Here is a 27,956-nt window from a genome sequence, read left to right on the forward strand (position 1 = left end):
GAAGAGCATACAATTTTCAGAACTTGGAAAGATAGCTTTATTGTCTCCCAGACACTGTCCAGAGGGGTCACACAAACTTAGACATTTCTTCCTTTGATGTCCACTTGCCATGGCTGTGTGACAAAGTGAGATGTCTCTGAGGTGGCTACCAGATCTGTTTATGGATTTCTGTGATATCATTCATTGATCCCTCTACACTGGGCAACTCCTTGGAACATTACCACATTTTTCCAATTCTACTGGAGGTCCACTGATCATTTAGGGAGAACCTTCTGAGCTATAGCAAAGGGTCAAATTGAGATATATATTAAATATATTGAAACCAAACCCAATTTGCCTCAATTACCACATATTTAAAAATAAAAGTTTAAAAATATGGAAAGACTGAGTTAAGTATTCCAGTTCTTCTTGTTCCATATATGCTCTCACATTTCCTAAAAATTACCTCCTTATAAAATTCAGGATGTGAGTATGTCACTGACCAAATATTTAAGCTGGTTCTTTACATCAAATGAATAATTAACACAGTTATTGGAAAAGTTCAAAGAAAGGGCTCATTTTCTCCCCAAGCATCAACAGAGCTAGAAGGAAACTGTTTGGGACTTAAATCAGGGTTGTGAATTTCAGCATGATTGATATTTTGCGCTACATAATTCTTTCTTCGTTTCTTTCCTTCTGGCTGCTCTGAGTCCTCGCTGCTATGCGTGTTTTTTTCCCCTAATTGTGTTGGGCTGAGGCTACTCCTTGCAGCAGTGCTTGGGCTTCTCACTGCAGTGGCTTCTCTCGTTGTGGAGCACAAGCTTCAGGAGTCGTGGTGCGTCGGTCAGTAGTCGGCGCCCGTGGGCTCCAGCGCGCTGGCTCTGTAGTTGTGTCCCATGGGCTTAGTCATTCTGTGGCATGTGGGATCTTAGTTTTTGGACCAGGGATTGAACCTGTGTCCCCTGCATTGGCAGGTGGATTTTAACCACTGGACCATCAGGGAAGTCCTGGGCCAGATAAGTCTTGGTAGAAGAAAACTGTCCTGTGTATCACAGAATGTTTAGATCCCTGGCCTCTACAGAGTAGATGTCACCAGTACCACCTTCCTAGATGTGACAACCAAGATTATTTTCAAATATTGTCAAATGTTCCCTTGGGGCCTTCGGCACCCCCTGCTTGAGAAGGACTGGTGTGAGTTTTCCAGTGTTAAGCTTCTCTATAAGTAATACAAAATTGAATATTGAAGCTGCTTCAGTTTGACCTTTCTGGTCAGGTGAACGCTAAACTGAAAAGGCAGTTTGTCTCTTTTGATGCCCCACCAACTATTCTATCTGTTCAGATCGTCCTGTTCTGCATTTGCTTTTAGTCCCTGTCCCCAAAACAGGGACTTCCTTATTCCTTTCCTATGGCTCTGACAGTCCTGTTCATTTGCCATCTGATAGTCATTTTGACTATATAGATCTTTAATGATCTGATTTTTTTTATACCCTTTGAATGCTGGGTACTGTCTTGTTCTTTGGGAGGAGTTTCTCTTCCTGTATTCTATGTTATCATCTCTTTCAATTTAAGACCTAAGCTGAGCCTACACAACAATTTGGAGAAGTTTGAGTCTCTGGTTGATTTGATCAGTATTTGGACACACAGATCAGGAAGCAAAACTGTTGGCTTTGAGATTAACCTGAGATTGTGAAAGGAATCCTGTAATCACAAATTGTTCTTTACATATGTGCAGTGACTACGAGACAGCAAATTGTTTTGGGAAGGATTTTACTGCCTGTTTGAGGGCAGGAGTGGCTGAAGGGTACAAAATATTTAAACCACGTTTTTATGTCTTATAATGTTCAACAAACCTCTCTGCAAACATCAGTTCTGGGGGGAAAAAAAAAGGATCCTCCAACGCAGGGTTATGGGCACTTTGGGGAGTTGTAAAGCCATGCAGGCTCCAGAAATATGTGCCTTCCAAGGGCTGGAAACTTCTGAATTAACAGCAAATAATCAGTGAGTGTGACAAAGAGTTAAAGCACACAGACTTTACTTTCACAAACTTTATGATGTAGTAAAGAGTTTTAAGACATAGACCTGAGATTGCAAACTGATGGCCAGCAGGCTAAATCAGGACCATGGATTTGTTTTACTTGGCTTGTACAGGGTTGGCCTCCTGAATGTCCAAGAAAGAAAAAAATAAAGAATGAAAAAAAAGTTGCTACATACATAAAACTGACATTTTGTATTAAAGTCCAGATTTCCAGCTGTTTTTGAAAAATCAGAAGCTCTACCAAAACTGGGTCCTTATTTCCACATTTCCCCATGGTGACAGTTGGCTAGAGTGAATGAAATAGCAGCTGCCCCCTTTGAACAGAGGAGGCTCTCTCTGGTTCTGCACCCAGGCCTCTGTCCACATTTGAGATGACTATTCTTAATGCAGAGACTTGGACAACATTCACCATGCCTCTTTCCTGTGGAGAAGATGACTGAAGCCTGGAGCAAAACAGCTGCTTCTCACTCCATGCAGGTGAGATGACCCTGCCTCAGGGCACCACTGCTGGCCATAGAGGCAGTGAGCAGTGGTCAGATTTGGGATGTATTTTGAAGGGAAGATTTCGTGATGGTTTGGTTTAGAGAATGAGAGAGAGGATTTGAAAATGACTCCAATTTTGATTTCCATTTATTTTTAAAAGTAAACCTATAGCGGAATATTGGAAAGTCAGTATTGAATTTTTAAAATAAAAACAAAATTATTTACAAGTTTTTCTTCACTAGTACTCTCCAAATTGCATGCCCTAGATGGTACTACTATCATTTTCTGGGAAATGCCGACGCTCTGGGGAATTGGGAAGGGGGAGAACATTGAGAAGAGCCCCAGTAACTAAGAAAAGAGATTTCGGCTCCTGCCACGACATGGAGCATAGGGACCTCAGTCTTTGGATTGCCTCTGTGCACCTCTGTGTCCCCATGTGCAGGACGGTGTATCTTAAACTACAGGGGTGTCAGTACATGTGCAGCACCACTTCAGGGGCTACAAGGGCTGTCACTGCCAGACACAATAGTCTCCAGGAGTTCCACACGGGAGGGGTTTTAGGGCTGCATCCAGTAAGAAGATATTCGGAAGCTTGCTTTGAGGCTACTTTTTCACAGAAAGAGGACTCTCTTTTCTCAGATTTCTATTACAAATCACTAAAAGTAGCAAAGTTATATCCGACGATGTTTTTATTTACACTTTATACAGGACTGGGAAAATCGCCAACTGTCCATGTCGAAAACAATTATTTTATTTTATTATAATATGGGTTGATTTGGTTAGTGGAGACTACCAGTGGCTATCGTGGTGGTGGGAACTAGCCGACTGCCAGTCCTGGGCCCGGCCATGGACGCGAGATGCCTCTGGCAGATCGGAAGCCGGAGTTTGCGGGCGCCGAGCCAAGCGCGGAGGCTTCCTCCAACCGCGGGAGCCAGGCGGCCCTTCCCTCGGTCTGTCCCGCAGCGGTCACTCGGCCGCTTGCGCGCATGCGCCGACCCCGCGGCGTCCTCCCCGGCTCCTTCCCTCCTTCATCCGGGTCCTGGGCGAGCGGGCGCCGTGCGCGTGTCCCGCTGCCGAGCTGCTAATAAAGTTGCGCTGAGGAGAAGCGCCGCGACGGCGCCGGGAGAGCGCGCGCCGCCGGTCCGTGAGTGAATGTGGGGCCCCGGGACGGGCGGGCCAGTGAGTGGGACCGTGGGCTGCAGGCTTTGCCCGGACGCGGTTCTGCCCTAGCGGCCGGACTCGGGCCCAGGCGGGGGCGGGCGGAGCGGAAATCACCCGGGCCTGCGGGGCGGGAGGTAGGCCGAGACCCGGCCTGCCAGGGTCCAGGCGGGCGGCGATGGTGCGGCCAGTCCGGCTGGAGGCCTTGCCTGCCCCGGGGGCGTCCCGAGGCGGGGCCAAGGCTGGCCCTCGTCCGGGCTCCGCCGTTACCACCCGGACTGTGGCGGGAGGCGTTCAGGACGCCCTCGCGGGGATCCCCAGCCCCACTTCTGTCTTGGGGAGCGGTTTGCCCTCCCTTATGCGAGCGCCACCCTCAACACACACCCCTGGTGGGACTGCCGAGCTCGGCCTAGTAGCTTGGTCGGCTACATTGCAAAACCGTCCAGTGACTTGATGAATCCGTGCCGCCGCCGTCGCTTTGTGTTTCAAAGATAAGGATCCACTCTTATCGGTGGGAATTACACCCCGGTCAGTTGTGACCTGCTCCTGCACTCAGCTGGTAGTTAGACCCGGTTTCTGCCACTTGCCATGCCAGTTTCCACCATTGCAAAGATTTCTACTTTGTGTAAACTTTTGCTGCAAGGAAAACGACAAGCAGTATCTGTTTGCCTTCATCATATTCAACCCCTGCTGGGGTCTTTCACTCTAGTGTCAGGGCTCAGATTCATGTTCGGTCTGCCCCCTCCCCACGCCCTCCCTCTTTCCTCTCTTCCCCTTTCAGCTGCTGTTATTACGTGGAGTTTGGAGCCTAAGCTTTGAAAACTCCCATGTGGCGCCTGTCTTAAGTCGGAGCATGCTCAGTAGCCAAAACAGATTTTGGTTGCAAAAAAGAACTGGGGCGAGGATAGTCGGGTATTTGGACGTTCGCCCACTTCCTAACAAAATGTTCCAATTCTGGTTTGGATGGCATTGGAGACTGGAGCTGTAGGCCAGCCCAGAGGTGAGGAATGCCTGAACACCCCGGGCCAGATCTCTATCTTGATTGTAGAGACATTGTTTCCTGACCAGCTGGAGGTCTAGAGAGAGACCGGGGGAAAAGCATTCCTGGCTGCCCGTGTATTTACATGGGTGTGGTACTAAGTGTATCTTGTTTACCTTATCTTTCGGTGGAAAAAGGTTTGAAGTTTGGTCGGGTATGTCACATCATGCCCGTTGCCTAGTACCCCCCAAACTGTTCTTATTTAGCAAAAAGGCTGAATAGGTGGGAGGTTGTGGCTTGGCCTCACAGAAGTTGAGAGGAAGGGATACTGAAGTTGCTGTTTTCAAATTCTTTCGAAAATTCTGTTACTAAACTTGAGTAGTTAAATTTCCTTAAATTAGAGTACCTAAACTGTCCGCAGTGAATTAGTTTTTAAACTTTCATTTGAAAGCTAAATGGTTGAAAACCTTGGTCCCAATAAATTAGTAACGTTCCAAGCAGTTTAAAATTGTTCCTAGGTGCCAGTGTTGTGGAAGACAAAACCTAGACACAATGTGAACATTATTGATCTGAATATTTTTATGAGTGTGTTCCCAATAAGGAATTTTTTTTTTTTTATAGTTCTAAGGGCTTTCCTGGTGGCTCAGATGGTAAGGAATCTGCCTGCAATGTGGGAGACCCGGGTTTGATTCCTGGGTCAGGAAGATCTCCTGGAGAAGGGAATGGCTACGCACTCCAGTATTCTTGCCTGGAGAATTCCATGGACAGAGGAGCCTGGTGGGCTACAGTCCATGAGTTTGCAAAGAGTTGGACATGACTGTATGTGCAACTAACACACATATGTATATAGATCTAAACAAATTATTTTATATTTTGCCTCTTATTGGTACTTTGGTAACTTTTACCCCCTTCTAAGATGAATCCAAGATTACAGAAATACAAAACAGTTAAGAAACAAGTTTAAAAAGTTTAACTTTCATGAGAGTTGTGTTTATTATGTTTAGATTTTTAAAATTTAACTTTTGCATGATTGTCTCCATAGTATCCTCCTTTCTTCCCTCTCTACCTTGCTGCTCCCTCAGTGTGCCTTTCCTTTCACATAGCTGCTTTTATCACATAAACTGTACCTTTTTATTTTTGTTAATAAAATCCATCTGTCATTTATGCCTCCATTTTTTCAGATCACAGTTGAAAGAGACTCTAAAAGTTAGATGAACCTTCCCAACTGACTTTCTTCCTTTTTTCTTTTTTCTTCTTAAATTCATCCAATGATATAGTTTAGTTAAGAGAACAGTGAACTGGAAAAGAAAAGAATAAAATATTTTTGTAGGTTCTGTGCAGATTTGGTGGAATTATCTACTTGTCTGGTTCACAGGGTTAGGCGCCACAAAAATGGGTAGATTGGTATGTGCTACATTTCTTTCCCCTCTGGCAAAGTCAGTTTTAATTTCAGTGGGAGACTGTGGCAGAATGTTGTTACTAATGAGGTTTGAATCAGATTGTTTACTGGTTATGTAACATGTTGCTGGGAGTATTATTAAAAGTTGCCTTCTGTATCAAGGTAGAGGCAAGTAAATTCTGCTTACCCTCTTCACTGGGTTTTAATTCTTGGCTGAACCTGAAGCACATTAGACTATAACCATAATTATACCTGGGTAGCCTGTCTGTTTCCTGTTTGCATCATGAACCCAAACATTATGATTTGCAGTGATGGTCTTTTTTGTGCCTTGCGTTAAACGAGGCAGTATGTTTTCTCTTACTTCTGAAAAGAGATTTGTAACTTGGTCAAGTTAAAGGTACTAGCTTCTTGTCTTTTGAAGACTAGGCAGTAAAATATGAAACTTTTAAAAATTTCTTGGTAACTTGAAATACTATTCTTAAAAATCTATTTAATACATATTGTTTGAGTCTTTTTATGTAAATTTTAATGTTACCAGTAGTATGTAGAGTCTGAATAAGAAAGCCCTTTTTGTTTATGACTTATCAGTGTTTATTATTACCAGATGTATATGTTGACTTAGCTGACTTGAGAACTCTTTAGGATATAGCTGCCTTTATTCCCTTCATTATCGGTTTTCCCTGTTCTCTTTATTTCTAGAGTGACTGTATTCCTAGTCTGTTCGTGAGTTTCATACTAGCACAAAGAAGAAACTGAAATAGTTTATTTCTTCAAATGTTACAGCTCCCTTAGATCCTATAGGTTTGCTGGTATACTAATAAGGTCAAAAACAGTGGAGAAAACTTCCTTTTATAAGGGACAGTCTTATAAAAGCCTGAAGGATGATTCTTATTTCTACCAGTCTGGATATTTTGGAGAAAAGATTATTTGGGGGTAAGACCCAAGAAGACTGCACAGAGGTAGAATGTTTTTCCCACCAAAGATGATGATGAATGTCCTCACAAAGCCTGTCCATGTCTTTTTACACTTTGATTTTCTGCTTCCAAAGTTAATGGAACAATAGTAGTTGAAACTCTCAGTGCTGGCTTATCCAATTCATTGCCATTACCTAGAACTCTAAATTTGAGAGGTACATGTGCTATTTGGAAGGTTAAGATATAAAATTCTTTTTGAAAAATTATTAAAAGCTAGATTGTTGTTAGGACCAACTAGTTTTTCAGTCTTATATTCTAACATCTTTCAGTGTTTCACAACTTTGAAAAGATGGGGTAATTACACAGTTACTATTTTTTCATAAATAATCAGCTAGTTCTTCACTCTGCAGTTTTATACTTTTTTGCCCTGGGCACCTAGGTGGGGAGATTTTTGGCCTCTTTCTATTAGAGAAGTGGTATCATTGACTTTTCTTTCTGCTTTTATTGTATTCCTAACTTGGTTGTGACAGTATTTTAGAAGAAAGTATTCTTTATTAGATGGTTCCACGTGTGCGATACTGTAATTGTAATTCATTTTTGGAAGTGAGTTGTTAAAGTGCCTTTTGTAAATAGGATTTGCTTTTGAATTCTTTGGTACACCAGTCTCTGCTTATAATGTGTATATATATAAATTACAGAAGGGTATACTCTGGAAATTTGAAAATGGCCTAGTGAGGTTTAACTGGATTTTTCCTTTTTGATGTCCATATATGTTGTTTTGTTATTATTGAAAATAATATTAATAGTAAGAAAAAGACTGGTGTCACTTTCCTACCTTTCTTTGAACATAGTAGCTGGAGTCCTGTAAACAGTCTTACACTTTTTAAATTTAACTATGATCTCAGAATATGGCTGGTACTTTTTCAAGGCAAGCTTTGTTTTGATCACTTGTTTTCATGATATGTTAGGATCTGCTTAGCATCCTATCTGGTAGACTATAACTTGAGATCTAGTTATTCTGGTTTGTGTGTTTCTAGGAAAAGAGGGGCACTACAGAACTTTTTCAAAGCTAGTCTTTCATTTTCTTTGTCTTCTTCACATCTTTCTGCCCACTCAAGTGAGTAGATGAGCTTATCTGGAAAATGTCTTCATAAAGATTTGAAATATATGTGGTGTACACAAGTTAGCACTTTGTACTCCAGAGAGACATTTTGTAACGTACTGATTTGGTATCTGCTCTTGGTGATTTTATTATTTAAAGGAAAGCGCTGTAAAGATTGACCAGCTCTGTGTCTGTTCCTGTGCCTGCAAGCCTATGCAGGTATTCTCAGACACATCTGGTAGCAATGTCAGAAATCTTGCAGGCTCTGTGGGGGTGAGTGATACATCTAGATCAGGCCTAGCTTAATTAGAGGACTTAGAGAAGCAGGTGAGGTTTAAAGAGTGATTAGAAACTGGGAAACAGAAGTCTGGATGTGGGAGATAAAGACTCGTATGGGCACAAAGAGAGCCCAGGTGAGAGTGTTAGCTGTGAGAAGTGTCAGCCGTCATGTGTTCAGCTCCTGAACGGCTCTGAAATCACTATGAGAGCTTTGGATGTCTTTGGAAATTTGGGAAGCATAATTGGGAAAAGTGGTGATTTAAGTGTTTCTCTAGGAAAATGATTTTGATGCCTGTGTATTTCCTCTTCTTTCTAGATGATCTAGTAAGGAGTAGGTTCTCTGAATCTAGGAGACCTGGGGGGCCAGCTTGTTCCTGGTTTCTTTCTCTTATCTTCTTGCAGTCAGGGATGTGGCTTACGCATTTTATAGTGATTATATACCTAGGTCTAGGATTGGTTTGATAGTGATGACGGGTGTCCACTTTTGCTAATACTTGGTGACTAAAGATCTTAGAACCACAGTGGTAAGACATTTTTAAAGCTATACCCCCACCAACCAGGAAAAAGTTAACCTCTGAATGTGTATAGGCAAGTGACTTTCTCCCATTGCGGATGGTCCTGAGGGTCTTGGTTCTCAAATCTACTGCAGAATCTGGGAGGTAGGGCCCTGCTGTCAATGAATCTGAATTTTTGTGGAATGGTTATGAAGGATTTGTTTCTTTAAAACCCCCATCTGTAATTCTTCTGTATAGGTTTGGTTGAAGTGATGGTGGCTTTGACCCATATGCACATTTATTTGCGAGGGTTGATGTGGTCAGATTTCCTTTTGGCTAACGGTGTTGGGTGAAATTTTTGGGTTGGTTTGCTTGCCTTTTATTTTGGATTGAAGCAGTTAGAGAGACGTTAGAGCAGAAGGTGAAGGCACTGTTTCTTTGACTTTTCCTTTGACTCTGTGCCTGAGCAGTGTGTGTCTGTATGTCTGTCTGTCTGGGGCAGGTTTGTGTGTATGTGTTTATGGCAGGTCAGGAGGTTCTACTTAGGTAACTTGAAGTCAGAACAAGACTTGGTTTCTTGACATTAATAACAGTTCATTTGAATGGAAACCTGGCTAAGTGTAACAACATTTTCTTCATACATTCATTTTATGTAAAATCATCCTTTAGCTTCCCTATCAGCCTCCCCTAAATCAATCCCATTCTGGTAGCCCAGGTTGACACCTTGGAGTCCTTGGAGTTTTTGACTCCTCCATTCTCACATTCCCCTTATCTCTTCCATCAGGAAACCTTTTGTCTCCCAAAACATGTGAAATTGTTTATTTCTCACCACTGTGCTGCTATCATCCTGGTCTGAGCCACCGTCATCTCTTACTTAAATTGCTGCAACACTGAACTGATCTTGGTCTCCCTGCTTTCTACCTCCATCCCCACCCCCTCCCCATTCTGAACATGTGGGCCAGAGTGATTTTTTAATAATATAAGTCTGAAAATGTCATATCTTCACTCAGAGCTCTCAAGTGGGTCTACATGTCACTTATAGTAAAGGGCAAAAGTCCTTATGTTACTGCATGGCCCTTACCTGTTTGACTCCATTCTTTGTTTTTCCCCTTCTTGTTCACTATTATCAGTCTTCATGGTCTTGTGGTTACTTGAATGTGCCAGACATGCTCCCACTTTGGAATTTTCACATTACCCGTTGCCTTTGCTTGTACTAGTTTTCCCTGCCTGGCTCACTGTTTGGTGCCTTCTCAGTGAGGCTCAGCCCAGCCACCGTGTTTAAAATTACACTTCTTTCATAGCACTCCTGATCCACCTTCCTCTGTTTTAGTTTTCTCCATAGCATTTTTCACCTAACAGCTATCCTGTATCACTCATTTATTGTACTTTGTCTGTCTCCCTCCACTGGAATGCAAGCTTTATGAGGACAAGGATTTTGGTCCCCTTTTATTCACTTCTATATTCTCAGCACCTATACTGCTCAGTTCAGTCACTCAGTCGTGTCTTTGTGACTCTTTGTGACCCCATGAACTGCAGCACGCCAGGCTTCCCTGTCCATTACCAACTCCCAGAGCTTACTGAAACTCATGTCCATTGAGTCAGTGATGCCATCCAATCATTTCATCCTCTGTCATCCCCTTCTCCTTTCGCCATTAGTCTTTCCCAACATCAGGGTCTTTTCCAGTGAGTCAGTTCTTCTCATCAGATGGCCAAAGTATGGAGCTTCAGCATCAGTCCTTCCAGTGAATATTCAGGACTGATTTCCTTTAGGATTGACTGGTTAGTTGGATTTCCTTGCAGTCCAACGGACTCTCAAGAGTCTTCTCCAACACCACCACAGTTCAAAAGCATAAATTCTTTGGTGCTCAGCATTCTTTATCGTCCAACTCTCACATCCATACATGACTACTGGAAAAACCATAGCTTTGACTAGACGGACCTTTCTTGGCGAAGTAATGCCTCTGCTTTTTAATATGCTGTCTAGGTTGGTCATAGCTTTTCTTCCAGGGAGTAAGTGTCTTCTAATTTCATGGCTGCAGCCACCATCTGCAGTGATTTTGGAGCCCAAGAAAATAAAGTCACTGTTTCCATGGTTTCCCCATCTATTTGCATGAAGTGATGGGACTGGATGCCATGATCTTAGTTTTCTGAATTTTGGGTTTTAAGCCAACTTTTTCACTCTCCTCTTTCACTTTCATCAAAAGGATCTTTAGTTCTTCACTTTTGGTCATAAGGGTGGTGTCATCTGCAAATCTGAGGTTATTGATATTTCTCCCAGCAATCTTGATTTCAGCTTGTGCTTCATCCAGCCCGGCATTTCACATGATGTACTCTGCATATAAGTTAAATAAGCAGGGTGACCGTATACAGCCTTGACATACTCCTTTCCCGATTTGGAACCAGTCTGTTGTTCCATGTCCAGTTCTAAATGTTGCTTCTTGACCTGCCTATGGATTTCTCAGGAGGCAGGTCAGGTGGTCTGGTATTCCCATCTCTTTCAGAATTTTCCACAATTTGTTGTGATCCACACAGTAAAAGGTTTTGGTGTAGTCAACAAAGCAGAAGTAGATGTTTTTCTGGAACTCTCTTGCTTTTTCGATGATCCAGCGGATGTTGGCAATTTGATCTCTGGTTCCTCTGCCTTTTTAAAATCCAGCTTGAACATCTGGAACTTCACAGTTCATGTACTGTTGAAGCCTGGCTTGGAGAATTTTGAGCATTACTTTGCTAGCATGTGAGATGAGTGCAACGCGCGGTAGTTTGAGCATTCTTTGGCATTGCCTTTCTTTGGGATTGGAATGAAAACCGACCTTTTCCAGTCCTGTGGCCACTGCTGAGTTTTCCAAATTTGCTGGCATATTGAGTGCAGTACTTTCACAGCATCATCTTTTAGGATTTGAAATAGCTCAACTGGAATTCCATCACCTCCACTAGCTTTGTTCATAGTGATGCTTCCTAAGGCCCACTTGACTTCACACTTAAGAATGTCTGGCTCTAGGTGAGTGATTACACCATCGTGGTTATCTGGGTCATGAAGATCTTTTTTGTATAGTTCTTCTGTATATTCTTGCCACCTCTTAATATCTTCTGCTTCTGTTAGGTCTATACCATTTCTATCCTTTATTGTGCCCATCTTTGCATGAAATGTTCCTGTAATGCACCTCAATAGTTTTGGATGAATAACTTGAATGAATTTAAGAAGTTCTCTGAATATGCTTAGTACTGTTTTGTTTTGTTTTGTTTTTAGTACTGTTTTTTAAAGATTACATTCTAGTGGGAGAGTCGAAAATCAAGAAAACTAACACATACTTACAAATTGGTAGTACAGTGAAGGAAATTGACATAGTTTTAGATTAGAGATTGGGGAAAACCTACTTTATATAGAGATAATGGGTTGATCAGGGAAGGTGTCGGGGATGATAGCTAAAGCTGAAACCTTGGAGAGCTAGTTGGGGCTTGAAAAAAGTGGTCCAGACAAAGAATAGCATTTGTAAAATCTGTGAGGTACAGAAAATATTCTAGTACAGGAAGATAAATGCTTTTGAAAAATGAATTCTTACTCTTATTTATTGGAAGCCGAAAGTATTTGGCCCTATCTTTGATGGATTTTTCTTAAATTTCAGCCTCCAAATTTGTATAACTCTAAAATTACTGGAGAGAATTCTTTTGAAGTAAAAATGACTTTTATAAATCCTCTTTAGTAAGAATTTTAATATGGTTGAGATACATCTGCATTTCCATTTTAAAGTTGGTTTTCCCTGGTAACTATACAAGAAATTCATGTTTATTTTAAGATGTGCAGAATTGCATGAAGCAGAAAGTAAAAAGTATCCTGAATCCCTTTCCACCCCATGGCTAATTCCTTTCAAAAGCTTTGTATTCACATTCTCTTTGATTCATTGGACAAATACTTATTGAGCACATATATCATTCAGCTTACAGTGATGAGCAAAAACGGATACGGCTCCTCTCATTTACATTCTTGCCAAGTTGGACTGGTAAATATAAAAACATAGCTATGTTAAGTGCTGCAAAATAGAGATACGTGACAGAATAAGTGTGTATAATAGCGGAGTTTCACCTAGGCAAGGCAGTCTGGGAAGGCTTCTGTGAAGAAGGGATGCTTGAACTAAAATAGAAGTATGATGTGTGTGTGTGTGTGTGTTTTGTAATGTGATAGATTCTTTTGTAATGCATGATATCTCTTAATTTTATTGCTGAGGTGCTACTGTATTCTTTGGATTTACAAGGTACTGCTCTGTATTGTTTTTGTGTGGTTGATAGCTGCAGTTTTTCAGAAGAATTTCAGGGAACCTGACATACACAATGATTTCTGAAGCTCATAAGTAAATCCCAGTTTTCTTTCTAGCTGTCTGAAATGACAATACCCATCAACGAAAGAATCAGCTATTGGGTTGGTGCAAACGTAATTGTGGTTTCAGACTGTGAATTTTAAATCATTATAACTAGGCTCAAACACATCTTTATTAGTCAAAATAGGAACCATTATAATCGATGCATTTTTGCCAGTGAGAAATAAGTTTATTCCTGTAGCATAAAAATTCATGCCTCAAGATTCGACGAACTCTTGGAAAGCATTTTCTGTGTCCTGCTGGTTGTGGAAGCTTTTTCCCTGCAGAAAGTTGTTGAGATGCTTGAAGAAGTGGTAGTTGGTTGGCAAGAGGTCAAGTGAATATGGCAGATGAGGCAAAATTTCGTTGCCCGTTTCTTTCAACTTCTGAAGCAATGGTTGTGTGACATACAGTTGAGTGGTGTTGTGGAGACAAATTGGGCCCTTTCTGTTGACCAGTGCTGGCTGCAGGTGTTGCAGTTTTTGGTGCATCTCACTGATTGACGTCTCAGATGTAATGGTTTCACTGAGATTCAGAAAGCAAGTTTGGCTTTGGGAAGTGCTTTGGAGCTCCTTCTCAGTCCAACCACTGAGCCGGCTATTGCCAGTTGTATAAAATCCACTTTTCATCACATGTGACAATCCAATCGAGAAATTGTTGTTGCATAAAATAAGAAATGACACTTCAAAGCAGTGATTTTTTTAAATTTTCATTCAGTTCACGAGGCACCTACTTATCAAACCTTTTCACCTTTCCAGTTTACTTCAAATGCTGAACTACCATAGAATGATTGACATTGAGTTCTTTGGCAACTTCTTGTGTAGCTGTAAGAGGATCAGGCTTTTCAGGTGGCACTAGTGGTAAAGAACCTGCCTGCCAATGCAAGAGACATAAGAGATGTATTCCAATATCAAATGGCAAAGTTCAACAGTGCAAAACCGCAGTTACTTTTGCACCAACTTAATAGTCAGGTCTTTGTAAACCAGAGGTAAACTATAAAAAAGCCAAAGTAATAGCAGATAATGCGTTCACAGTTATTAAGTCCCTCCAAGTTGTAAGAAGTAGTACACATTCCTATCTACTCTTACTGGCCTTCTGTGCCTGCTGTATATATTCTTTATTCTGTTTTAATACTGCATCTCTGTTGACTTACCATATGAAAATCCAGAGGAAAGCTAAGTGATATGGGGCTTCCTTTATGGTCCAGTGGTTGAGTCTGCTTTGCAATGCAGGGGACAGATTTGATCCCTTGTCCAGGAGGATCGAATACGCTGCAGGGCAGCTGAGCCTGTGTGCCCTGGCTGTTGAGCCCAGGCTCTGGACCCTGCGAGCCACAGCTACTGAGCCCATGCACCACAAGTGCGGAAGCCTGCGTGTCCTAGAGCCTGTGCTCCACGACAAGAGAAGCCACTGCAATGAGGAGCCTGCACGCTGCAAATAGAGAGTAGTCAACGTTCACTGCAACTAGAGAGACCTTGCGCAGTAACAAGAGACCCAACATAGCCAAAACCAAATAAATACATTAAAAAAAACACCACTAAGTGATGTTCTGAACAGCACATGAAGCTCTTCATAGAATCTTCTCTTTTTTCTGTTTACTGTTTATGCTCTTTGAGAGTACAGATAGTGTCTTTTAAGACTTAGTTCCTAGTACAGAGTATTCCTGGCTTATTAGGTACCTGATAAATTTGTCTTAATCAAATTCAAATCTGACTGTTTGTATCATCCTCCAAATTTGTATATTTATTCCTTCTCTCTTGAGCTCTAATTACACATCTGCTTGGACCAGTACTTGCTTTCTTATACCCCTCCCCCTCCCCCATCACCTTTTTACCTCGTCTTGGCTGTAACCAGAATCCCCTTTTGGGGTGAGTGGTGTCTAATTCTTTCAGCTTTTAAACCTGTGCCTTCCTTAGATGGCCCTGTTTCTCTTCTCGGTGGTCAGCGCGTCCCGTGGGTGGGTTGTCTGTAGTGTCCCTCACATCTCTTCCGCACCTACCCCCTGGTCTGCGTACCGCCATCCTGGAGTGCCTTCCTCTCAGAGTGGGGTTACTAACACATTTTCAGTTTATGCTCTCTGCCCCTCCTGGTTAAGCCTTTACTTGTCTGTGTGCTGTTGCCGTTTTTGTCTTCCTGAAATGCCTCTTTGAACGTATCTTTCTGCTTAGATAGAACTGTACCCTGCACATAGGATTACTTCTAGCAGCCTGACCCCTTTGCTTTTGTGTTCAGTCTTTCCTTGTTTAGCTTTCATTCTGTGGTGGTGTCTTTCCCTTTAGCTTCACAGTCTAGCTGATTGTCTCCTCCCAGTCTCTTCTGCCTCATTTGGTTTAATGATACATGGGTTTTCCTTATTTCTGTCCTTTATTACCAACTGGGCCATGAGTTACAGATTGTCATATTCCTTTTTGGATCTTGTGATAGACATTACTAAAATTTGTGATGATATCATGAACTGTTATCCACACCTCATCTTTAAAACTTTCTTTTTTCACTTAGGTGGTGTGTGTGTGTGTGTGTGTGTGTGTGTGTGTGTGATAGACATTACTAAAATTTGTGCTGATTTCATGAACTGTTATCCACACCTCATCTTTAAAACTTTCTTTTTTCACTTAGGTGGTGTGTGTGTGTGTGTGTGATAGACATTACTAAAATTTGTGCTGATATCATGAACTGTTATCCACACCTCATCTTTAAAACTTTGCTTTTTCACTTAGGTGGTGTGTGTGTGTGTGTGTGTGTGTGTGTGTGTGTGTGTGTGTGTGTGTTTAGGTGGGGGAAACAGGGATCCTGGTTACTCTCATAGCTCAGTTGATAAAGAATCCGCTTGCAGTGCAGGAGACCCTGGTTGATTCCTCGGTTGGATTCCTGGGTTGGGAAGATCTGCTGGAGAAGGGATAGGCTACCCACTCCAGTATTCTTGGGCTTCCCTTCTGGCTCAGCTGGTAAAGAATCTGCCTGCAGTGCCAGAGACCTGGGTTCAATCCCTGGGTTGGGAAGATCCCCTGGAGAAGGGAAAGGCTGCCCACTGCAGTATTCTAGCCTGGAGAATTTCATGGACTGGATAGTCCATGGGGTCAGAAAGAGTCAGACACAACTGAGCGACTTTCATTTCACTAATTCCTTCTTAAGCAATCTTATTTATAACTGTGTAATCTTTCCACCTTTTCCTCCCCAATTTCCACTTATCTGGCGTAATTCCGCTTCCTTTCTGTTCATTTTAAGGTTCCCCTAAATAGAAGTTTGAAAGTGTTTGATCACTAGATTTCATTATATTCAAACTGAAATATTGATGAGATTTAATCCCTGGATTGAGAAGATCCCCTGGAGGAGGGGATGGCAACCCACTCCAGTATTTGTGCCTGGAGAATCCCACGGACAGAGGAGCCTGACAGGCTATGGTCCATAAGGTCGCAAAGAGCTGGACATGACTGAAGTGACTTAGCACACATGCAAGATTTACCTTACTCAGATTATCGTATGTATTTCCTAATGGAATGTTAGATTTGGGGGGATTCTGTGGGTTTTAAGGTAGAACTAGAAGTTCCCTGAAAGATATCTTAGGCTTATTCAATTTTTTGTTGGGGCAGTTTATTTGTTTTATTAACTTCTTTGTTAGTCTGCCATCTATTATTGTAAGAAGACTTGGCTTTTCAGGAGAAGGCTCAGTTTGATATTTAACATTCAAAAAGGCTGGGTTAGTGTGACTTCAGAAGGGCATAAAAGAGAAAACAGAGTTTGTCTTCTATCCCTGCTTATGCTATTGAAATGTCACTTTAACATTTACTAATAATAACTGTTTTTGAAAGAGCTTCTCCTTTTTGTTTTTGTTTTTTTTTGCAAAAGAAAATAATTCCATGATTTAAGTTCCATGATTTTGGTTTTCATAGGAACTAATTAAACCACATTTAAGGAGTAGTAATGGATATGTTGGGGGCTTCCCTAGTGGCTCAGACGGTAAAGCGTCTGCCTACAATGCAGGAGACCCGGGTTCAATCCCTGGGTTGGAAAGATCCCCTGGAGAAGGAAATGGCAGCCCACTCCAGTATTCTTGCCTGGAAAATCCCATGGACCACGGAGCTTGGTAGGCTATGGTCCATGGCGTCGCAAAGAGTTGGACACGACTGAGCGACTTCACTCACTCACTCACTCACTCAATAGATATGTTATTCCCAATGATGTACCTTAGGGTAGCTTTAATGTGTTAGGTGGCCCAGCATGACAGAGGCACACAGGATTTGCTCAGAAGCGAGTTTTCATGTGAATCTTTGTCTTATGTATCTGGGTTATCAAATACATCTTCTCTTCTCCTTAGAAGAAAACTCGGAGGTGAGCAAGCCCTGGTGCACATGAATATACCAAAGATACGAAATACAGACTCTCTGCTGAGTAGGTCCTTTGGGAGTTAGAAGAAACATTTATTTTCCTTAGATAGTTTATGCATCATTAGGCAGTAGCCAAGCTTCTCCAGAATCAACTGAGGAATGTGAGAGAAGCTTTGAGGATTGGCGAAAGGGGAGGCAGGAAAGGAGAATGAGCACAAGAGAGAAAAAGAGTAGTAGATGCTGGTGGGAAGTGATGGGGGAACATCCCAAAGTGCTGTGGGAAAGGGGGAAAGAAAAGGCTGCCTTATTTCTTCTAAGTTGTGTATTATTTTCACCTCATAACATCTCTGAAATTGGGATCTGTCTAATACCTTTGGCGTCGGAATATTGCTTTTCACTAGGTGGCAGTTTTGATGTTGTTGTCATTGCACATGCACGAAATCTGCCTCTGCTGTTTTATTGCTGTCATTTCTTTTATTTACACCCTCTGGGAAGATCAAACAAGGACCAGTATCAAAACTTGCAGGGTAGGTGTCAGTGGTTTGAACTATAATCCAGGAGTAATATTGGAACCTTCTTCAAACCTGCAGTATTGATGGCAGAAAGATGATATTATGAAGAAAAAACTAAGTGATGAGAAAACATGGTGTGACAGTTTAATTTACAACTTTCTTTTCCTTCAGGGTTCATAAAATAACGGTAGATTGACTTTGTATGTTTGATGAAATTAAGTAGCCCAACTGTGTATTTAAAAATCCTGATCCTGATGTAAAAAGAATTTCATGATTATTAGAACAGCAATGACTAGTTTCCCTTTGCTGAATATGTACTATGCCAGGCACTGAGTTAAGTGTTTATCTCATTTAATTATCAGGACTGATAGTCATTATACAAAATAGAAATAAATGGAGGTTTAGGTGTGTTAGATCCAGAATTTGAACCCCAGTTCATTAGACCTCAGATCTAGTGTTTTTGTGTGTTACAATACATATATTAATATCAATATTCCTGTGTTGGTTAGCCTTATTGTATATTTCTAGCCAGTTTTCTTGTTCTGCCACCTATGTTCCAGCAAACTGAGCTGTAATATTTTCCCGTCCTGGTAGATAAAGTCTGATTTTATGTCTTTACGGGAATAGCATTTATGCCTAAGATACAGCTACTTCATGCTTTTGTCTTCCTCCATTCCCTTCCCCCAAAGGCCATCCCCTGAATTTCTTTAACATCCTGTTCGCCCTAAGGATATCTGCCCTTCTCCATGGTGTATTGCAGAGAGGGATGGGCACTTTTAGTTGATTATTAACTTGTAATTCTTTACAGTTAAGTTCTGGGCCTGATATATCTTTTAGCCATTTAGCATCTAGTTTAGTGGCTTGCCCTTTTTAGGTATGCTTTAGTAAATAGCAGCAGCAGCAGTAAACATGTATTGGATAAGTAAGAGTATAAATCTGAGGTTAAGTGTAGCACGTTATTTGTGCCTTAGTTGACCCGGAAAACATTGTAGAAAGGGAGCACAGAAGACCAGATTTAACTACCCCACAATCTGTAACCCCTAAAGACTTAAGTTACTGAATGTAGCCTTTTTGAATTTTTCTCTATTACTTTGATAAGTTTAGCAATAGTATTAAAGAGTATTGTGGATGACTGTGAATACAATCAGCTGATTGAATTGAGGATGGGTGTTCTCAGTGTTTCTAAATTCATTTTATTTAGTGAAAGGTGAAGGGAGTGTGGAAAATTGAACTAACTTTTCTTTTTTTTTTGGCTTATGTAATTTTTTTTTCCATTTATTTTTATTAGTTGGAGGCTAATTACTTTACAATATTGTAGTGGTTTTTGCCATACATATACATGAACTAACTTTTCAATGAGAGATTTAAAATTAAACCTTTTGGGTACTAGAAAACCTAATCATACTCTAATTTTCAAAGGTATTGCAAGTTCACTTGGGGTTCATATTGCATATGCTAGAATATGCAAATCAAAAATTGTTATTTTAGTTTATTTTTGTATACATAATGAAAAAATTATTTCATAATGGAGGATTTTTGTGAGGATAGAGAATAAATCTATTGCTGTATCACAAGCACTCTGATACTTTTATTTCAGTTTATAAGCCAGTATGTTACTTTTAAATACATATTTTACAGAAAAGATGACAAGAGAAAATTGCTCTGTTACATGGATATCATAAACAGTTTCACCCACAGTATAACAATTTTCACTTAGAAATACAAATGCTAAGTATTAAGAAAGTGAATATGTGAAATACAGTTGGGCATATTCTTAGAGTGTTAAATGGAGAGTGCGGAATACCAAGCAGTGCTGTGTTAAACCTCAGTCACGGCCAGAAGTTGGGGAGACTAATATATATGCAGAGAAAAAAGGAAGTAAGTATACCAAATGTTAATGTAGTGATGTGGGTAAGTATATTTTATAATTAGAACATTTGTATTTAGAATAAAATGTTTTAAATGTAGTACCTTATTCCATCATTTCTAAGATAATTATGTTCTTGTGATAAATGTGGCAGAAATGTCCTAATGATAATTTAAAAGGCTTTGGATTAAGTCCGCTATAATAAATGTAAATTTTATACAATAGTAACAAATAGTAACTTAGATAGTCCTTTCCTACCTCAAGAGTGACTGAGTTCAACAGAGAGAAGAGTGAGTTAAAGTAGACTAAGAAGCTTAAGAAGCGGGGGAATTTGCTGTGTGACTCGGGGAACTGATGCTCTGTGACAATCCAGAAGGACGGGGTGGGAGGGAGATGGGAGGGAGGTTCCAGAGAGAGGGGACATGGGTGTACCTGTGGCTGAATCTTGTTGATGTTTGACAGAAAACTGCAAAATTCTGTAAAGCAATTATCCTTCCATTAAAAAATAAATAATGTGGCAAAAAAGAAAAATGGAAAGAAAATCACCAGGCCCTATACTAATGTATTTGCATGTGTGTATTAAAATGCACAGTTACGTGAATGCAAAAAAAAAAAAAAAAAAGTTGATGAGCTATGTTAAGTGGTATAAAAAAGTCAGTTTGAAAATGAACACATTGGATTATCCTTGGTTTCTGAAACTGTGTGGTCTTATTTTTTGATAACATGTAATGATTTGAATGTTTTGGAGAAGTCTAGGAGTTGTGGGAGGTATTAATAGTAGATCTTGAAGGGGAGAGCATTTCTTTGCAGGAGGCTTAGTGGGCAGTGTGTGCAGTCTTTAGGAACATAGGTTCTGGAGCTGGGCTGCTGGGGTTCAGTTCCTGACTTTGTTTCTTCCTATCTTTGTAAATAAACATCTAATTTATGTAAGTTACATCTAATTTCCTTTCACCTATTCTCTTATCTGTTAAATGAGAATTATGGAATTTACCTTATATGACTGTTTTGAGATTTGAATGATTTTCAGTTTATAGATGCTCCATAGTGCTTGGCATAGTGAAGTTTCAATAAATGTTAGTGGTATTATTCTTCTTATCAGAGGAATATTATTATCTGCTTTAGCAATTGCTTTTGTAGAAAGGAAACTGTTCACATTCTTAAAATAGCTGTATTCTTTCAAGAAAGTTAAATGTCTAAAAGTCTGCCTCTGTGGGTAACTTTTTAAGATCACTCATGCGCTTTTGTCTTTTCATCTGTAGCAGCGCAGCCCACAGTCTACACTTCCCTTAGAGGGTTTTTAGCATGACAGAGGTTCATAATAATAACTAAGTCATTAAGAAAAGCTTATGCTATATTTAGGTCTTCATGAGCCAATGATATTTGGTTCAGGAACGCACTCATTCAAAATGAAACCACTTTAAATACAGACCAGTATTTCATAGTGGATTGTGAATAAAAGGTCTTATTGGGACTTTATTTTAAAAAAACTAAAAATTTGGGAAATCATTAGGTTATAATTGTAAACATGCATTAAATCTTACAATAAAGAGTGAATTGAATGTAGGCCTAATTTTTCTCATAAAATAATTTAGTCGCATAATATGACATCCTTCATGCTTGACATTTGTGATACTAATATTAAGAGCATTTTTATTGTTGTGAAAATACTTGTAAAAATATGTATCGGTTTCCCCAGGGACTTCTGTTAATCTGTTTATAGTGAAGTTATTGTTTCCGTACAGAGAATAGACTTGCTTACTGATCACTATAAAAGTGGTGCACTTCCCAGGCTCACTGTTCATCACCAGTGCAAACCACTGGAGTACTAATGAAGTTGTTATGGACATGTACTTGCCTTTTGGTTGACATAGCACTTGTTTCAGTTGGATACATACCTAGGAATGGAATTGCTGGGTCATAGGGATCCATGTTTAGCATTAGTAGATGTTGTCAAACAGTCTCCCAAAGTGGTTGGGCTAATTTAATTTATGTTTCTGTTGGGCTAACAGAATATGTGAGAGTTGTTTTGATTATCACGAACATCTGCTTTTTTTTTTTTTTTTTTTAATTTTAGCCATTCTGGTGAATGTAGAGTGATACTTCACTGTTTTTTTAAAATTTTTAAAAAATTTCTTTGCTGACTAATGCTGTTGAACCCATTTTATCATCTAATGGCAGTTTTGATACCTTTTGTGAAAGTTCCTGATCAGGCCTTTTACTTATTCACTAGTGGATTTTTATGATCAATTTTGCTCCTTTTTTAACTTTGTAAGTTGAAACTTACAAAACAAGTACTTGGATTACTTGCGGCCCACACCAGTTATACAGTTTGGAAAGTTATAAAACATTTTTAAAAAGAATTCTGTTAAACGTTTAGTTTTTAATCATTCCAAATTTAAAGAGGTGAGTGCAAAGTTTGTCCCTTCCCCTTTCCCGGTGGTAGAGATTCATGTGTGAATAGCAGATTTCAGTTTATAAAACATCTATTACATGTATGTTTAAGTGTGTTTTTAGTACTTTAGGCACACATTATTTTATTACTTCAACATTTCAATGACTTAGGAACCATCATCCCTATTTTATAGAAAAATCAGTGGAGTTAGAAAGAGTGATACCTCATCATGGTCATATACCTAGTAAAGAATAGAATCTGATTCTCTTCTATTTTCATTATGATACTTAAAAAATTAAAATAGTGCATTTTTGAGTTATAAAATATTTGTACACATAGAAAAATGGAGAAAATAATATGCTGATGATTTGTCAGATTTTCTTCTAATGTAGTTTTAAAAGAAACACAGCTAAAGCTTTCCCATTCTTTCTTCAGCCTTCTTTCCCTGAAAGTAATCGATATTCAGTATCCTGAGATTGGTATATGTCATTTTCATGCATACTTTTATTCTCATCTGTGCATGTCTGTAAAGAACTATTTTTTTTTTTGTTTTAAATTTTATGCTGTTGCTCTTATAACGGTATTTTATGTTTTTTTGAATTGCTTTTTTTAAACTCTCTACTCATTCATTTAATAAACAAGCACTGTCCTTAGGTTCAGGGTTATATGATGATGGATAAGAAAGACAAGGCTACCTGCCTACTAACATTTTTGTGAGGAAGACATGTAGTTAATAAGTAAAATCAATATCATTATTATGAATGCCATGAGAGAAAATTGAGCTGGATCAAGGTATAGAGAATGATGTGGGAGTCAGATGTATGCTATTTTCGATAAAATAGCCAGGGACCTCCTTTTCAGGAGGTGACAGCTGAGCAGCTAAATTAATTGAGAGAGAAAGCCATGTTAAAAATCCGAGAGAGGAGAATTCCATAGGAGGGAACATCAAGTGCAAAGGCCTTGAGGTAAAAATGACTTCAGAGCATTTGAGAAATGAACAGCTTCAGGTGTGGTTAAGTACAAAGTTAGCTAAGAGAATGCTAAGAAATGAGATTGGAGGAGAAGCCACAGGCTCAATCGTGTAGGTCCTATAAAGCAACGTTAAATAATCTGGATATTGAGTGTAATGGGAAACAGCTGGATGATTTTTGAGCCGAAAGATGACATGGTTGATACACTGCCTTTAGCTTTTCTTTTTTTGGCTGTGGCTTTGCAGCATGTGGGAGCTTAATTCCTTGACCAGGGATCGAATTCATACCCACTACATTGGAAGCCCGGAGTCTTAACCACTAGATTGCCAGGGAAGTACAGTTTGATACACTTTTAAGATTACTGTTATACTGGAATTCTGTATATTAGAAAATAATATGAAAGCTCTGTAGAGATATGGAAAGATCTTGAGGATAACATTGTTTATACATTTTTCTGTGCCTTTTTTCAACATACCACTATTTATGTAAAAAAGGTTGTGATTATTTATATATCTGTATTTGTGTAGAATTTCTCTGAAAAGACGTAAAAGAGGGATTCCCTGTGAGAAGGGGAACTGAAGATGGGAGAAAAATAGGAAGGAAGCTGACCACTCTATACTTAAAATGACTGGAAAATACTTAAAATTGTAACAGAAATCATAGACATCTTCAGTATTCAGTCAGCCAAATTTTCACAGTGACTCTCGCATAAAATCACTCAGAGGGAAATGAAGAGCTTTGCCAGGATGGCAGAAACCCTCAAGTTTCCTTCTAGTCAGTGACTGCAGCTTTCCTTTTAAAGGGTAACCACCATCCTGAGTTCTCATAGTATGCGTTACTTTCACCTGTTTGTTTTTTTTTGTTTTGTACTGGCACTCTTAACTCCATTCTGTTCTATAGTACATAATAGGTTATCAACTATTTGTATTTTAGCATTGGGATTTTTGCAGAAACTAATACCTGTAGCCAACGATTTGTTATGTAAGTGAATATTGAAACACTCTGGTCAATAATGTTCAGGTAGCAAAAGAAGTATTAATACATCCCTGGTCTATAAGTTGTTAAAAGGTTAAAACAATACAGAAGCATATAGAACAAATCACGCAGGACCCCCTTTCTATTGCTTGTCTCCCATTTCATGCCTCTCCCTAGAGGTAACTGCAGTTGGTAATTTAGTGTGTAGCCTTTTAGTCCTTGTTCTGGGTTTATATACACAAATAACTTTCTCCCCTTTTTTTCTTGTTGGTAAATAATATGGTTAGTATTTAATAGTAATAGAGATGCTAGATTAGTAGTTAACATTTATTAAGCATGTTCTAGTGGTCTTCAAGCTCCTCTGCTTTTGTTTCCCTCTTCTTCAACGTAGCATTGCTTCGTACATGCTGTCTCTCATATACATGCACTACTGTAGATTGCCAGGAGAAATATCAGTAACCTCACATATGCAGATGACACCATCCTTATGGCATAAAGTGAAGAGGGACTAAAGAGCCTCTTGATGAAGGTGAAAGAGGAGAGTGAAAAAGCTGGCTTAAAACTCAATATTCAAAAAACTAAGATCATGGTATCTGGTCCCATCAGTTCAGTTCAATTCAGTCACTCAGTTGTGTCCGACTCTTTGCAACCCCATGGACTGCAGCACGCCAGGCTTCCCTGTTCATCACCAACTCCCAGAGCTTGCTCAAACTTATATCTGTCTAGTTGGTGATGCCATCCAACCATCTCGTCCTCTGTCATCCCCTTCTGTCATCCCTTTCTGATCCCATCACGTCATGGCAAATAGATGGGGAAACAATGGGAACAGTGACAGACTTTATTTTCCTGGGCTTCCAAATCACTGTGGATGGTGACTGCAGCCATGAAATTAAAATACGCTTGCTCCTTGGAAGAAAAGCAATGACAAACCTAGACAGCATATTAAAAAGCAGAGACGTTACTTGGCCTACAAAGGTCTGTATAGTCAAAGCTATGGTTTTTCCAGTAGTCATATATGGATGTGAGACTTGGATCATAAAGAAGGCTGAGCCCCAAAGAATTGATGCTTGGTATTGGAGAAGACTCTTGAGAGTCCCTTGGACTGCAAGGCAGATCAAACCAGTCAATCCAAAGGAAATCAGTCCTGAGTATTCATTGGAAGGACTGATGCTGAAGCTGGGGCTCCAATACTTTGGCCACCTGATGCAAAGAGCCGACTCATTTGAAAAGACCCTGATGCTGGGAAAGATGGAAGGCAGGATGAGAAGGGGGCGGCAGAGGATGAGATGGTTGGGTGGTATCACTGACTCAATGGACATGAGTTTGAGTAAACTCCAGGAGATGGTGAAGGACAGGGAAGCCTTGCGGCTGCAATCCATGAGGTCACAAAGAGTGGGATGTGACTGACTGAACAACAACACTGTCTAGCTTCTGTTATATTCTAGCATTAAGGAATTAAGATCTTAACCAGCCAGGCCTGTCTACTCTTTATCCTGGGAATGCCCTATTCATACCTGCCCATGTATTTTTTTATGTCCCCCTTTCCTTTGAAATTTCCCTTCTCATCTCAGACAACCAAATCATGCCTTTACTTTCTGACCCAGATGGCTTTTATCCTGTATCCTTAATGCTTCTACAACTGAAGTAAGCCTTTTTATACAGCTCGTTTAACTCGTAACACTTTACACTCTGTGACCTGTTCCTGAAACCTGCTTTGTTTTCTTGTTATATTTCCCTGGTTCAATGTAGGCAGTTTTGTTTTCCTGATGAAAATTATCCTATGAAGGGTTGGGAAAGACATACTGCCTAGGCTTGGGCATATCCATTCATGCATAAGGAGTATACCTTCACTTCCCTGGGGCATCCTTCCTCATATGGTTCTGGCACGCGGTCTTTATAGCCGCTGCTGAGCATGTCTCTCACTTCCCAGTGACACCAAATTACTTGGTGGGATTTGAATTTAGTGAAATGAGGTATAAGTTTTTCTCTGCACTCTGTGTGGTCTGGCCTTGCAAGTAGGGAGGAGTCAACCTAATTGAAGATTGTGCAGTTCCTAGTGACAGGTGCCAAGAGGTTATGATACACGTTTCTTGCGTGTGGTGTACAGTGAATAAATGCTTGCAGCTCTTGGCCCTTTTTTGATCACTGGAGCACTTTTTAATTAATATTTTTATTTCTAGAGGAAGAACTGTAGTTTTCTATAGCTCTACAACCCTTTTCTTCTAAAGAGGACTCAGTGCTCCTCTTTTTTTCCTTTTCTGGATCAACACCTAGAACAGTGCCTGGCACTTAATAGGCTCTTAGTAGGCACATGTTGAAAGAATAAACCAGTTGGTTCTTAACATGAAACTATTTGATACTATTTTTTTTTCAAGTACCATTATAACTATTCATAGTACATGGCACGTAACAAGCAATCAGTTCTCATTTGTTGAATTTAACTCTGTTTTATTTTGTTTACTCAGACTGTAAGTATCTGCCTGCAATGTGGGAGACCTGGGTTTGATCCCCAGCTTGGGAAGATCCCCTGGAGAAGGAAATGGCCACCCACTCCAGTATTCTTGCCTGGGAAATCCCATGGACAGAGGAGCCTGGTGGGCTATAGTTCATGGGGTTGCAAAGAGTTGGACATGACTGAGCAACTAACACTTTGACTTTATTGGACTGACTTATTGTATTTTTTGGCTGTGCTGGGTCTTGGTTGCTGCGTGGGCTTTTCTCTAGTTGTGGTGCAGGGGCCTCTCACCGCGGTGGCTTCTCTTGTTGTGGAGCACAGGCTCTAGGACACGCAGGCTCAGTAGCGGGAACTCCCGGTCTCTAGAGCACAGGCTCAGTAGTTGCGTCGCACAGGCTTAGTTGCTCTGTGGCATGTGGGATCTTCCCGAATCAGGGAACAAACCTGTGTCTCCTGCATTGGCAGGCAGATTCTTTACCTGTTAGCCACCAGGGAAGCCCTACTGGGGTTTTAACTGAGCACATATATTCTTTTCTGGGCAGATCACCCCAATCCAGAATAAGCTTGATGCTAGAATGTTCTGTTATTTGTCCAAGACAGAGTTGCAGCATTATTTATCAATTTTAGGTATAAGAAAGGAAGCATCTTTTGTTACTGACATCCTTCCAAGCATTACTCCTGCTGTTTCACTAGTAACTAATTGTGTGTGTGGTTGACTGTAGTAACCACAGGAGATTGTACCCACTCTTATCAGTAGAGTGCCGCTACATATCACTGCTTCAGGGTATACAATGGTGTTGTGCCTGGAGCAGTTTCAGTAACTTAACATACTTAAAATATCGGAGAAGGCAATAGGAATTATGAAATGATAAACTATTTTGGGGGGATTAAACTTTGGGTTTATTCTTTTTAAATCTAACTTTCTTCATTTTAAAAGTAGATACTTCCCATTTTTCTGCCAGTTGAGTGTGTTATGATTTATTTGAGGGCTTGGTATGTCTTATGACAACTTCTAATAAAATTTGCATCTAATAATGTGACTTGAGTAATACTGTGACTTTTGTGCAAACCTTACAAGTCTGTGAAACATTTTAAAGAAAGTAATGATCCTAGGGAAGTGCTAGGTTTCTCTTAAGACCTTTGTTCAAATCAGGATACTATTATGTTCAAAATTGACACAGCATATAACATGGATTTCAGTGAAAAAAAACTACCATCTTGGGGGCTGCTGATGGAAGGAAATAAAGGTCTAGGGCTGTTTTTTGTGGGGTGATAATGTGAATTG

At 40.2% G+C, this 27,956-nt stretch overlaps 1 protein-coding gene across 4 annotated transcripts in view; it reads left to right on the forward strand.

Moving 5' to 3' along the window:
• Positions 1-3,483: 3,483 nt before the first annotated feature.
• Positions 3,484-27,956, forward strand: part of SMAD5 (SMAD family member 5) — a 56,479-nt gene continuing 32,006 nt past the window's right edge. The window contains exons 1-2 of one of the 4 annotated variants that reach the window (XM_061151349.1): positions 3,539-3,637; positions 5,256-5,453. The gene's annotated coding sequence lies outside the window, so the exon portion shown is untranslated. Of the gene's footprint in view, positions 3,642-5,255; positions 5,454-27,956 lie in introns of all 4 variants that reach the window. The other 3 variants (XM_061151347.1, XM_061151350.1, XM_061151348.1) reach the window with 3 other exon arrangements.

The sequence above is a fragment of the Dama dama genome, chromosome 9 (assembly GCF_033118175.1).
Source record: "Dama dama isolate Ldn47 chromosome 9, ASM3311817v1, whole genome shotgun sequence".
Lineage (NCBI taxonomy): Eukaryota > Metazoa > Chordata > Mammalia > Artiodactyla > Cervidae > Dama > Dama dama.